We start from the raw sequence: 14,953 nt of genomic DNA on the forward strand, positions 1-14,953 counted from the left end.
CTTATGCATCCTGTCTGTACCCACCCCCGGGGCATCTGCGCCCACTTCCGGTCTCTCCGTGCCCAACTTTTGTATCTTGTCTGTACCCCAACGTTTTGAGACTCTGCCACTCGCTTCGCCCATCCATCACCCCCATCCTGTCTTCGGCCCAACTCTCGGACATTTCTGCAAACCCCTAATATGTACCCCCCAACTCTCCTCCGACCCCCCTCTGCCCTTAACCCCTCTGTCCCCCGCATCCCTAATCACGTCTAACTTCCCTGCACCAGTCCTCGTGCCTGGCACCCCCATACACGGCACACCCACCCGCTGCCCCGCCCCACTTCCGCTCTGCCTGTCACTGTACCCCACCCACCCGCAGTCCCCCACTTCCGCTTTGCCTGTTACTGTACCCTAACCACCCGCTGCCCCCACCTCCGCTTTGCCCGACACCACCCTCTCCCACCCGTCCACCACTATTCATGCTGTCACACTACTGCTCTACCCCACCGACTCACCCGTATGCTGCCTGCCCCCTCCCCACCACCCTTTTACCTTAATTCTGCCTACCCCCCCAACTCTACCCTCTGCCCTGCCCACCCCCATACACGACCCTGGCTTCTCCCCACTCTGTCTTTGACACTACTCGTCCACCCTACTGCCCTTCACCCCCAATTTGTCACACTATGCTTCCTTCCGTCCTTCCACCCCAGTGCACCCACCCTCATTCTGTCACATTACTCTAAAACTCCACTGCCCTCCACCCCTATTGCCAAATACTTCTTCCCTCCACTGCCCTCCACCCCTATTGCCAGATACCTCTTCCCTCCACTGCCCTCCACCCCTATTGCCAGATACCTCTTCCCTCCACTGCCCTTCGCCCCATTCTTTCTCTGACACCTCTCTTGCACCCCCACTGCCATCACATCTATTCTGCCGGTACCTGGCCCTCTTCTCGCCTCCTCTACTCCCTCCTCGTGCCCCCGCTCCCGTGTCCAGCGGACCCTTCCCTTCACTGCCCCCCCACTTCTTTTGCACTCCCCTGTTTCCGCCTCTCCCTTGTGGCTTCCCTCCACCTGGGGTCCGCGGTTTCTGCCCCACAGATTCCTTCATGCATCCTGTGCCCTCTGTCCTTTTCTCCCTCCCCTGGATGTTACCCCCCCGGTCTCCCCCACCGCTCCATGCCCCCCCTCCTCCCCACACCCCCACGGGGACCGCCTCAGCCCACCCTCGGTGTGTTCAGTTCCCCGATGAGCGCTATTTCAATGCTGCTCCCTCCCCCCCTCTTTTCTCTTTGACTCCCACGCGCTCTCTTTTCTCCCATTCTATCTTCCCCACTTCCGGCTTCCTGTTTCTTGACGCATCCTCCTCTGTCCCGCCCTCACAGTCTGTGCTCCCCCAGCCCCAGGTCTTCCTCGCTCACTTCCTCACGTTCCTCTCATCCTCTTAGCCCTCTTGCGTATCCCTCTACCCATTTCAAGAAGAGCTAGCAAGTGCCCCCCCCACTCCCACCCCTCCACCATGTGTGACGCCTCCACCCACTCCGCCTTCCCGTTTACAGCATTCGTGGGTCCATAATGTGGTGGGAAAAGCAAAACTACAAGTCCCAGAATGCAATGCACTGCCACCTGAAAAGAGAGGACTGGCTCAAAGTGTCACACATGGCATGGGCAATCTTTACTCTCTTGCCACCCTTGCATTTACTTCTCTCCCTTGGCAGCCCTTGCTTTCATTCTACCCTTCTATAATTACATCATCTTCTCCCCTACAACTCACATCCTCTTTTCTGATGTTTTAGTGCTCTTCTCTTCCTGCACTCTCTACTTTTTAGATGACCCACTCTCCACCTGTTGCCTCTCCAGGTATTCCATCCTTCTTTCTTTTCCCATGCCCACCCTCTCCTTATTCCATCCATAGGTCGTTGTACTCCCCTTTCTCTGCCCCATCCTCCTCTTCTCTCTCTGGGGTACCTCCACTCACAGTTTCTTCTCTCTTCACCTCCTTGTTTCCCTCTCTCCTCTCATATTTTACACTGTCCCTCGCATACGTTACCCCTCTCCTGTTCTCACCTTACTTTCCATTTCAACTCTTCCCCCTCTGCCATCTGCACTCCTTCCTGCCTTCACAAACCTTTTATTGCTTCAATTTCCTTCCTTCCTTCCTCCACTCCTTACCCCTATATGCGGTCTCCACTCTCCTGTTCTATTTTCTCTTCTCTCCTATTTGTTCTTTACTGCCCTCTTCTATTTCTTTGCGTCTCTCATGTCTCCTCCCCATTAACATAATTTTCTTCTCCCTTCCCTCCATGCTCCTCTTTTCCGCGTCTCTCTTGCTCCCTCCTCCTCCTGGGTCTCTGATACCTCTTGATTCCCCCCACCCTTTACCCCATTCTCACCCCAGCACCACTCAACACCACCCCAGCATCACTCAGTACCTCCACAGCACCACCACATTATCACTCAGCACCACCACATTATCACTCTGCACCACCACAGCATCACTCACCACCACCACAGCATCACTTAGCACCACCACAGCATCACTTAGCACCACCACAGCATCACTCAGCACCAACACAGCACCAACACAGCACCACTCAGCACCACCACAGCACCACTCAGCACCACCACAGCACCACTCAGCGCCACCAAAGCATCACTCTGGAACACTACAGCATCACTCTGGAACACTACAGCATCACTCTGGAACAGCACAGCATCACTATGCGCTACCACAGCATTATTATGCGCCACCACAGCATCACTCAGGGCCTCCACAGCATCACTCAGGGCCTCCACAGCATCACTCAGGGCCTCCACAGCATCACTCAGGGCCTCCACAGCATCACTCAGGGCCTCCACAGCATCACTCAGGGCCACCACAGCATCACTCAGGGGTACCACAACCTCACTATGCGCTACCACAGCATCACTCGTCGCCACCACAACATCACTCTGCGCTATCCCAGCATCAATCTGTGCAACCATTCAACAACAACTGGTTCAAATATGTTCTCTCAATGTTTCAAGCTTTATTACAAATGTCACAAAAAGATGTTAATATTTCACTTCTGTTCTTGGATTTTCGTCACAATAAAATACACTGAACATAATCTTCACAAAAGTTATTTAAAAAAGTTTAAGCTATTGCCATTATAAATTACAATACCTTTTATTTAAGTATTAATTATTCAAAAAAATTAAAAGCCACTGTTATTTGTAATATCAATACATCTAAGTCACGTAAATACAACACATATTGCATTACAAATGCTATAGGTGTCACATTTGCGAAAGGTATAACTAATGGCATTGTAAATGACAAAGCTATTAATTTCGCTATTTTCAAAACTAACACATAAATAAAAAATTCGTCATTTACAATACCAATAGCTCAAACTTTCCTAATGCGAGACCTATTGCATTGCAAATGCTTGTTCTCTCTCTATCTTCCTTCTGTGTTTCATTTCCCCAGTTCTACATCTGACCCCTCGCAGCGCTTTGAATCAGGCCTAGGATGCAGCAGTGCCATTATAATCTGTCCCCCTCTCAATTTTATGTTCTCTCTCACCCATTTTCTTGTCCTCTCCTTGCTGTTTCATGTTTAATTTGTGGTGCGATAAAATTAGAGAAATTGTCTTAAAATGACTAATCGATACAGCAAAATTGAATCAAAATATACAATTTTGGGTTAATCTTTAACCAATCTTTGGAGTTGTAAACAGCACTTTTGATATCTCGTGCAATGCCTGCTCTTACAGTGAGTTGTCACGTGTTGCCTTTGCTGTTGTGCACCGAGATGCTTCATGGCCACTCACATAAGGATTACATTAGAGGGAACATTGGCCAGGGAAACCCATAGGCTCTCATTACTCCTGCTCGAATTGGAAGGCTGGACCTTTTGAACGAGAACCTTGGCGTAGCCATGGCACAGCATTGAACACACCCACTTGGGATGAATCACAATCCTAATCAAGCACAGAAAAAAGGATAACCGCTTATTGAGTTACCGGAAGATTATGAGTATATAAAGTAGTAACTTTATCGCTCTGTAATTTTTCTGCTTCGCCTTATGCTTAACACATATTGCGAAAATCGCATTTTATTTGATGGGGTGCATTATAATCATGCGTGTAGAGCTCAGCCGCATATAATATTTTGTCTTATAGCATGAAGTGTTAGAGTTGGGAAATGTATTGAATTGAAAAGTGATGTTTAGACCATTGAAACGGAACATGAGGACATTAATTTAGAAAGTGAGTTTAACTAGCAGAAAACATTAATGTCAAGAACTCGTGTTGGGTAACTGACAATTATTCATGTATTAAATGTGTTTATTAATCATATCATTTTACATGTAGGCAAATGTATTATTTGAATATGCTTTATTTTTCCTATGCAAATATGTGAAGCTTATATGCTGATTTCTTTTGTTAGCTACATTTTGCAGGCCTGAAATGCAGTTCCCTGGAAGCTCTCGCTTTAGAATAAACACATGTTTGCTGTAGATTTTTTTTTCTCACGTTTTTTATTGCAGGTGGAAGAAGCGATCCGGTTAGTTAGAATACTGTCTTTGTTTTATTAGTCAGGTGGTTAGAGAAAAAGTTAAATCGAATGGTATGAATTGTTAAAGGATGCTTCGCACAGGAGAAGGCATGGAAACCAAGGACAAACTGGTGCCATTGAAGGAACATCGCTGTCCTGTGGAAAAATACCTTCAGGACTGTACCCAGAGCAGATGGCATGACACGTAAGGAATCTTGGGAAGGATACCTGTAATAATGTAATGTTGGGAGTAGGGAAAGTGCCCACTTCTCCTTCCTCTGCCTTCAGAGAGAGCGCATCTTAGAACAGGCTCTGTCTTGGTAGCTTCATGCTGCATTGACCCATACTGTGGAGAGACTTCTTAGGAAGACTCCGTTATTACACCTTTTCTTTTATTCCTCTTCTTGAAGATGCATAAGTAGGGATGTCACGTTAGTGTTAGAGCAGGGATAGATTAATGCTTTATACTCATGAACCCTAGATACAGGGAAATTTGGACTCCTGCTTTCTGATCCTCTGCAGGAGTCTCAAAGGCCAAGGCTAGCACCACCATTTAGTTTGCAACTAATTACAGGGGAGGGGCCCAAACCCGAGGGCAACTCCAGGCCCCTCCAGCCAAGCGGTCCCACCTCAACCTTTCTGCAGTCTCCGACCTCAGGCTCCCCTAACCGCAGCCCGAGAGCCAGCCACACCATTGGGTCCACTCACCAATGTCACGGGTGGGTGTGGCAGCGGGGGGGGGGGGGAGATCCTCTGTCCGCCCCTTCGACGCAAGGCAAGCCGGACGGCCGCTTTAGTCTCTGGTGGGCCTCACCCCACCCAGCCTGAAGCAAGGCCTCTTCCGTCCCTCCAGAGGGGCAGGCCGATCACTGCACTGCCAGCAGCCGAGAAGTCTCCTCCTAGAGACCCGGGCTGTAGGCTCGTCTCCCACGCCAGTCGGGGGCCCAAGCACCACAACAGCAGTACAGTAAGCGGCGGAGGTGCAATCTCACGGGACTCCTCACACTACCGGCCTAAGTCATCGATCTCCCCGCATGTCGTCACCAGGCCTTGTAGGCCCCTCCCGCCATCTTCCCTAGTCATTTGGCACTGGGACGGCGCCCAAGGTGCCCTCAAAAGTACACCACAGCGGGTGCTGATCTCTCCTTGGGCCTCAGGGAGTTGGGGTCATATCGGTACCATGGCTACATGCAGTTCTGGCAGGTTTGTGAGCGGAAGTAAGGGGATTTTCCCCCAGGGCGGCCTTGGAGCTTCTTTAGTTCAAGGCTATCTTCATCGGCAGCTAGCCACGTCCCCACTAACAGACAGATGTATGGCATTTGTTACATTGTAAGAACCAATATTGTTACCGGCGCACAGAGTTCGGCATAGACGCAACGCATGCTACCTTGCAATGTGGTGCAAGGGTGCATGCCTTTGAAAACTGTATCAAATGTCTATCATGAAAGGGCCACCCTCGGAAGCAAATAAAATTGCCAGGGGCATGGTTGTCTTGCTTCACCTTTCAGATAATACAGAATCCCCCACACGGTGCTCAAAACACACGGCGAATCAGGAGACATAAACACAACACCTTTAGAAAAGGGTTTTATTTTACAAATTTGCAAAGACTCTCTTTTAGAATAAGGCTCGGCGTTTTATGTTACACAAGGCTCTCTAACAGAAACGCTTTCCCAGATGCCAAAATAACAACATTCAAAAATATATAGAGATATATATATGTTTATATGGAAGCAATAATAACACACTTGGTAAATGCAACAGTTAAATGCATGAATAATACCATGAATAAGCAAGCAGCAAATAATATGAGATAAAACTCAAGCAGATATAATGAGACGTCCTGCAAGAGATAAGAAAGATATATATACTGAATACATCAAATGATTAACTTGGAGGTGCACCTCACACATCACAAAGAGAAAATCGCAAATGATCAAAGCCACTGGCCACACATCACAATGGCAATAATCAAAACTCAAACACCTCAAATGATCAAAGCCAATGGCCACACATCACAATGGCAATATTCAAAACTCAACACTTCACCTAGTACAAACACTGCATTGTAGCCCACTTCTGACCGGGGGATTAACAGCGGGGCATAAGAGCCTCAGCAGCCAGGGTTTCGCTGCCCCAAAGTAGATGTGTCCATCCCCAATCTGATTCCAAAATCCTGGTTTCTAAGTCAACAACCCTCAGCTTTATAATCTCAAAACACACACTAGAAGGTTCAAGAATTGTCCTCCCCGCACAAGAAAACTTACTAGGACTGGCCAGCTTCCAAGCAAACATTCCATGACTGGAAGAAGTTCCCACATCCCCTCTACATTCTGCATGTTCCAGCCTTTATCTTGATGAAGCTCACAAAAGCCTTCCAGGGTACGTTAAACAATCTCTCACAAAAACAAACATGATTAACCCAAACAACTTGCAAGCGCGGCTGTGCATGCAGATAAAGCTCAAGCCAATCAGAATCAGAATTCAGGATGACATGAGGCCATGTCAAAGGCAATAGTAAGAACCTAATAATACTACCAATGTACAACACAGTGCACATTGGTGCACCACTGCACTTAACACTGCACTTCGAGACCAAAAAGTACATTCCACACCTCTCTCTTTCCCTCTTTCTCACTTTCTCTCTTTCTTTCTAATGCACATCCTACAGGTTCTGTTCTTGGCAAGGCTGTTCTCCTTCGTGACAGCTCCCACTGAAAGACTGTAAGATTACAAGAAAGAAACCTTTAAGAGAAACAAGGCATATGCAGGACGTCGTACATTCAGGCTAGGGTAAAATAACACACCAAAGGCAGTTAAAATAATGGTAGTCAAAGGTCATCACAGGGTGTCAGACCATAAGAGTGCCTCTAGCACTACAATGGTAAACTCTCTACGTGTCCTGAACAATGCAGCACACCTAAGAAAGTTACCATAATAGGAGATTGATCATTACTTTCCTCCTTGCATGTCACTTCTGCAGGGTATTCTAAAAAATCTGTTAATGCTCTGAACAAGCACATACGTGAAATCAGGTCATGTTTACAAATATATGCATGTGAATCTATTTAAAAACACCACAACACTTTGAACCCTGCATTGTAAATTTTGAACAATGCCTATACCCTGGACAAGGGTATAGCAATTGGACAGATGTACACTGGATTTTTGGATCCTACCCTCAAAGTATCTGCCCCTTACATGGAGAAAAACACTTTCATTTATTGTGATAGAGACCCGACCGCATGCAGATGTTACATACCTACATACCTACAGGGCCTCCAACTTTCAAGCCAAGGTAGTGTAGGAGATCCCCCTCTCTGGACACCACATCCACAAATCGATGCTTAAGTTGGTGGAGGGTGATGTCCACCCCAATCACCCAATACATGTGCCACCGCACTCTCTCCCAGTGCTTCTTGCATTCATTGGTGGGGTAGCCCTGGCTGATCCTCCCCCTGATTCCATCATGTTTGGTACATAATGTGCCAGCAGCCATAGCAAGCCCACAAACTCTCCCCCGGAAAGGTTATTTACCCTACCCTTTCCCGACATGACCCAAACCACTCTATACACCCTAAACCCCAAACAAACACCCCTTAACCTAACCCCTACCCCAAAGATAGTAAACCACAAAATGGACGTACAACACTGGTGCCAGCCACCCGTCCCATGCAAAATGTGCTATGTGGGCCAGCATGAATCATATTTTTCTGTGTCTTGTCTGTCATGAATTGTCTGAGCCAGAAAGGCACTAATGTCTGCTGGGAACACTGGCAAGATCTGGCAGGCCATTTCCAGAGGGAATATCTGTTATACCAAATAAATAGACCGCATTGAATGATCTCAATGCCAGGCTAGCAGAAGAGAACATTAATTTGGTAAATGCCGCAATCCTCTTGGACTCCCTATCATAGGAGGAATTGTGGGAAATGAGTTGGGGTTCACCTTGCTGAATGAAGCTTGACCCACAAGGCTCTCTGGAACAGGATGTTTAGTGAGAAAATCAAGGTTGCCAGGAGCCGATCTGTGATACCTGGCCACCAGCCTATTCACCTGTAGCCTAGGTAGGAACCAGCTATGACCAAGTTCCCATCAAGATATCAGTGAAGGCCTCATAAAAGGGGAGCAAGACCTAAGACATAGCTGGCACAGGCTGTAAAATTGCTTTTAGGGTCTTTGTTCTGGCTGTGATTGACAGCAGCTGATAATCCAAGTCCTCAGCTGCCTTTCGAACCACAACTGTAAATTATGAACTCTCTTCCATTGATGGGCCAAGGGGTAAGACAAACCGGTTTCAGGGGAGGTGTAAAGCTTAATTGCCTCTTGTAAGTCCATGTAAAAGCTGTTATCTATATAGAAAGTAGGGAACCAACTCCCCCTCCCTACTATCATCAACTCCCTCTTGGAGTGCACCTTATTCAGAATAGGAGCCCAAAAGGTAATGGGGCCTCTTCTGGGGCATCCTCCCCTACCTATACAGGTCCTGGTTCCGAGTCAGGCTGTATGACAACCGGTTGCAGTTTTGTTTGACTTCTGTAGAGATTGCTGAAGTCAGTTGGATGTCAAGCGTCAGAATCAGCACAGGATCCTCTTCTGGTTCTATCAGTACCTTCCCTTACGAGGGAGGTTCCAGCACAGGTCTTGTAGTCCAAGTGGATGTCTGCACCGGAGTTGATAGGTTGCCTGGAGAGGGGCCAATAGGGTTAGACGAGACCGAGGACAAATCTGCTGGCAGTAACCGACTGGATACCTTTGCAGTTCCTTGAGTATCAAAGGCACGGCAGAAGGAGCTGAAAGTGCATCACAAATCAGCAGCATCACCTCCTTGAAGGCTTCAATCTACTGCTGCATCGCAGAGGGCCAGGGAAACATGGGACACACCAGAATCAGTTGGGGAAGCCGCTCCATACCGGGGAGCTGGAGGGAGATTGATTGACATTGCAATGCCCTTAAAACTTCTCTTTAGATACAGGAAGCAGCCAAAAAGCAGACTTCACATTGCATTTTGCCATCAGTGCCCCTGGGCCCGCTGTCATGACCAGTGACATGGGCATATCCACCCAGGAGTATGACACCATGGCCACATCCTCCGCAATGAATTCGTTCACTGACCCACCTTCTAGCCAGGACAAATGCTGAATCAATCTAAACTGACCATACTCCTTTTTGTGAACCATCACAATTGGGGAGATGATAAGCTCCTCCATCAGCCAATCCTGAAAGGGGCCCGCCATCCTACCTTCTGTGATATTCTTATCCAACTTGTCCTGCACTACTTTTTTGTGCTCCTTAGCTGACCACAAATTCTTAGCCCACTGCCACACACAGGGGCCCTCGTACCCCAAACGAGAACCCCACTTAAAACCAACCTGCAGAAACCTTGCCTCCTTCATACAAACATAAAACTCCATGCAATACTCAAATCTATTGATTTTAACTGGAGTATGAGCTTTTTGCACCAGATCCCTGTGACCTCATCCCTCCTCGGTTGCCTGATAACTGCTGCTGCTGATATGTTCCTTGACCACTCCTGTGCTGCTGCCATTAGTTTGTGCCCTGAACTTGGTAGCCCCTGCTTGGCCCAAGGCAACTGGTGAGGGGATGCCGGCCCGAGCATTTGAGCATTCGCGGTGAAGCTTACAGTATTCCCGAATGCACAACCCTTTATTAAAATTCGAGCATGAGTCTCCTATCCCAACTTGGCTTTTGGTTGCAACATCCACCTATCCCCCGCAGGTGGGGGAGCTCTGAAACTATTGGCAGACCACTTGCTGTAAAAATCGTCTTACCCAGCTTAGCTGCACCCATGATGGGTTCTGCCATAGGTCTGAATCCAACTCCCCCACTTGGCCTCAGGGTCCCATGCTAGACATGCTCTGAACTCATCATATTGGACCCAGGTAGAACTACCTCCAGTGATCTGAGGATTCTGGCTCATGTCTATGTATTTAAACATGGCCAAGCAATGCTATGTATATTTTTCCCCAGTACATGCTGGTGTAAATGTAAAATGCTGCGGTCCAATTCTCGATCGTAAGGGCTACTTTTGGCTGCTTTGGGAGCTCATATTCCTCCTCCTTCGACCTTTCCTTAGAACACACCTCCCTATGGAGGAGTTTAAGCATTTCAACATCATGCCTTTTCCAAATTCTCTCTTCTGTGGCTAGCATGAGATATGCCCCCAGCAGTTTGGTAACCTGCATATAAATCAAAATATTGATCTTAAGCTTACTCTTCAAAACGTCTTTCTCCTCTCCCTTAGTGCGAACCCTTCTCTAACCAGGGTCATGTCACCATTACCTGTACCCTTCCCTTCTGCCCCACTATGATCACCTTTTGCTACATCCCCTCATCCATCAGTGCCCACACCAATGTCAATGACATACTTTCCTTTTCGCAGCTTCTCGCTTGCCTCCCCTGGCATTGCTCCCGCATCCATCCCTGTAGACACCATTATTGGGTTGCTACCTGAATTCCTGGCCTTACCTGGCTCCAAGGCCGGGGCTCGGGATACTGCTTGCCATCTCACCAGTGGCCTCTGCATCTTTGTTTTTCTGATTTGGCCACTTCGCATTGGCCTGTAACACAATGGACTGATCATTAATTGCACACCTTCATTTCCACATTCCCGTTTTCCTCATCCCTCAACTCGCCTTCCTTAAAACTTTCTGCATCATAATCAAGCACTGTGACCCCCAATGGGCCCACCACACCACCCCAGGTGGGGCCCCCACACACTTACCGCCCTTTGAACCAGAACCACCAAAGGCATGGGTGTCCAGGGGGGCCGATATAGCCCCACCATGCCGCTCCACCAATGCTACCCGCTTGACCGCTACACTGGGTGCTGTGGGCCATTCGAGACCTTCCAGCCGGTGGAGCGGACGAGGCCATTCCAGACCTTCTTCTGTCAACCACGGCAGGATCCCTCGATGACATCAGGTGAACCGCAAGGGGCCCAGCCAGGTCTTCCCCTCGTTGCCGTTAGGCAACAACCAGCTCTACTGAGTCTGGAACTTTGCACCGCTCCTGTAATAAAGAAGAGGACAAGACTAATGTGCTGAGGACCTGCGCCTGCCACAGCAACTCCAATAGCCCCTGCCCCAAACCCCCAGACTACCTTGCAACCCCTCCCATACAGTGCGCACAGTCCACCAACCTCCTTCCCCATCCTGGCCCTCCATTTCGTTCCGCAAAGCCCCCAGAAACACTCCATCTCCCTGAAGTTCACCTCAACCCCTGCATCCTATACCCCACCCAAGCATAGCCGACACAAGGGCGTTTGCAGGACCTGCAACCAGCCCCACCACTATCCCTTCTACCCCAAAGCAGCTGCCAATCCTACTCCTGGCCTAATCCTCCAGACCCCCACCTCAAACTGCTCACTTGCCACCCAGCGCGTCAGAGGAGCCTGCAATACTGAACCTCCTTTACTCATGTATGCATCTAATTAGGCTACTCTATCCACACGCTCTACCCCTAGACCACTCACCTCCCATAAGGGCCCAGCCATAGCGAGGCCCTCCCCATTAATATACTGCTCTGGGGTTCTCAAGTCCATTTAACCTGCCTGTAACCGGGAGGGGTAGCCCCCGCCCCCTATATCCCGGAGTGTGCCCTTAAAATGTGACCCCCCTCTCTTGTGTCCGCAGGTATCCGAGACCCCAAGCTGGAACCGAGTTGAAGAGAAGTACAGCTGTGATGAAGAAGACATGGAACACGGTCCCTTTAACTGGCCCCGAGATGGTAACGAGGAGGAGGAGACAGTCATCGCCTTAAAAGACGCCCAGTCGCCGGACCAGGTGTGTCTTTACACCGGAGGAGCGGTCAGAGCGGATTGGAGTGGAGGCGAGGCGTGGAGCAGAGAAACAGCGTGGAGGAGAGGAGCAGCGTGGAGCGGAGGAGAAGCGTGGAGCAGAGGAGAAGCGTGGAGCAGAGGAGAAGCGTGGAGCGGAGGAGAGGCGTGGAGCGGAGGAGAGGCGTGGAGCGGAGGAGAGGCGAGGAGCAGAGGCACAGACGACGGAGTGTCCCGGGACGAGAGCTTGGTAGCAGAGGAGGAAAGGAAGGAGCGAAACGAGGAGACCACAACATCAGAGGCGAGAGCAGGACAAGAGGTTGGCGGTGCTGCGGAGGCGGAAGCAGCTGCGGAACCGGGAGACTCACCTGCCGAGAAGGAGAAGCCGGGAAGCCGACGTCTCGGGTTCCTACGGAGACCAGCGGGAGTTACAGAGCCCGGAGGACAACGGACCCACGCATCACCCAGCCACTCCCCCGGAGGGGCGTGGCTAACAGAGGTGCGTGAAAGGGTTACGGGGTGGATGCGGCATCAAAGGCGGGGAGTACCTTAACTCCTTTAAAGCTAAATCCCTGTGCACGTCCCTCACTTTCGAGTTAAAGACCTGAGCACTGTGTGAACCCTCACCCCCTATCCTAAACCCTGACAGTTGTGCCGTACAGTGTACTGATACCTCCTCTGTTTCTGTCATCCCCTTCGGTGGAACCTGGGCCAAGACGGATCCCGAAGAGAAAGGAAGGCGGAGCCCGACCAGGCGTAGAGAGGAGGGTGTTATCAGCAAGAGCCAGAGGGAAAGAAGCCGCTCTCCTCGACGACTTCATACCAGACAGACCTGTACAGACAGACTGTATAGTACAATAAAGCCGAGTTTGAACCCTACCAAGACTGTCACACTGCCCTACACTGCTCCAGCTGCATGTCATATCCATCTGTCTGTGAAGCAGACTGAATCCCCAAGAGTAACTCCATAGGCCCCACCCCTCCCTCACTATCCCTCCACCCTTCTCTCACACGGCCGCCGTTATATTTGTGCCACTCCCCCTGCTGCATGCATTGGCCCTGCTGCAATGCGAACTGCTTGCTTGCTCCCTTTTCTCCCCACATGGTCACCTGAACCTAAAATGGAAGCAGGGAGCCCAGCCATAACCCTTATATAGGTTTGGGCTATTATTTGGCTATGCATGCAGCCCAAAACAAAATGACAGTCATTGGACTGCTTTGTGAATGTGTAGACCTGCACACCTGGTTTATATTTCCTTGTACTCAAACTTAGAGTGAATTCAAACAATGTTTTAATGTGTTGGCATGCTAGCTCACTAAGGGGTACAGCCCTAACCCCTATGTTATAAATCACCGCTGTCGAGGCCTGGGAACCCCCAGGTCTGTGAGATGCTCTGCCTAGTCCCTAGGGCTCCAATTGTGTTCAAACCACCATAGCAAGTGGGTAATTAAATGATTAGCAATGTACACATGAACATTCTATCTATATGCTCCATAAATAAGACTCTAACAATTCAAAGAAACAAAACTTGTATTCAAAAAGATTCTTGTGTTCAATGCAAATTTGAAACAAAACATAAACAGTGGCAACATATGGTTGCCTATGTGTTTTTACATAAAAAATGTTAACACAGCACTTGAAATAATCAATTTAACAAAAAATCCCAATGCATTTCGAGTTATTTCAACTCTTCCTCAGGGGTATTTTCAAGTACTGATTTGTGATAAAGATGATTAGTAATTCCTTGGAAGTCTCTGGCCACAGGACAGGCGTAATCTTCTTCAGGATTTTAGAGCAGGAGACAGGCTGGTAGGGCTGAGGCCAGATCAGTAGTCGTCTTCCAGGCTCGGCTGTATGACGTCTTCTTTCGTCCTTTTCTTCTAAGGTTGCAGGAATCTGAGGATCAAGGTTCAGGGGTGCCCCTTAATACTGAATTTAGGGATGTTACAGGTACTGGTAGCCAATGGGCTACTTGCCTTTAGGGTGACTACACCCTTTGTATGTCCCCTCCCTTTGGGGAGGGAGCATCCCCTAACCTGATTTGGTAGAATCCTTCCATTCAAGATGGAGGATTTCCTTAGGAGGGCTTCACCTCGGTCCACGGCACCTTAGGGGTGGTCCTGGCAGAGAGGGAACGCACTCCTCATAACTAATTTTCCCAACGACCTTGCAGCAAAAAGTGGAGCTTGGTCAGGGGGTCGGGCATCTCCACTAGCTGGAGTTGCCCTGGCTAGCATATCAAAGGGCAGGAAGTCTTTGAGGCTCACCACCCTGAAAGCTGTTTCTGCTTGGGGTAGGTGCAAAGCAACTCCACCCCAAGCAGGCTTTGTTTCTGACAAACGATAGCACAAGGGCTCCCACCCAAGGGGGTCAGAAACATGCCTCTGTGTGGCAGGCTGGTGCAGATCAGTCAGCTGCACACTAGAGAGGTAGTTGTTTTTCAGGGGGCATCTCTAAGATGCCCTGAGAGTACATTTTGTAATAAATACAACACTGACATCAGTGTGGGTTTATTATGCTGAGAAGTTTGGTACCAACCATCTTAGCATTCAGTAAAGCCATCATGGAGCAGTGGAGTTCGTAATGACAAACTCCCAGGCCTTGTACTCAATATGGCTCTACTGCACTTAT

At 49.1% G+C, this 14,953-nt stretch overlaps 1 long non-coding RNA gene across 1 annotated transcript in view; it reads right to left on the reverse strand.

The window, feature by feature from the left end:
* Positions 1 to 13,036, reverse strand: part of LOC144772948 (uncharacterized) — a 75,546-nt gene extending 62,510 nt beyond the window's left edge. Inside the window, exons 1-3 of the long non-coding RNA XR_013599878.1 lie at positions 12,690 to 13,036; positions 11,269 to 11,555; positions 11,013 to 11,104 (exon numbers count right to left, since the gene is read on the reverse strand). This is a non-coding gene — a long non-coding RNA (uncharacterized LOC144772948). The remainder of the gene's footprint in view (positions 1 to 11,012; positions 11,105 to 11,268; positions 11,556 to 12,689) is intronic.
* Positions 13,037 to 14,953: the final 1,917 nt, after the last annotated feature.

Source organism: Lissotriton helveticus, chromosome 8, assembly GCF_964261635.1.
Source record: "Lissotriton helveticus chromosome 8, aLisHel1.1, whole genome shotgun sequence".
Lineage (NCBI taxonomy): Eukaryota > Metazoa > Chordata > Amphibia > Caudata > Salamandridae > Lissotriton > Lissotriton helveticus.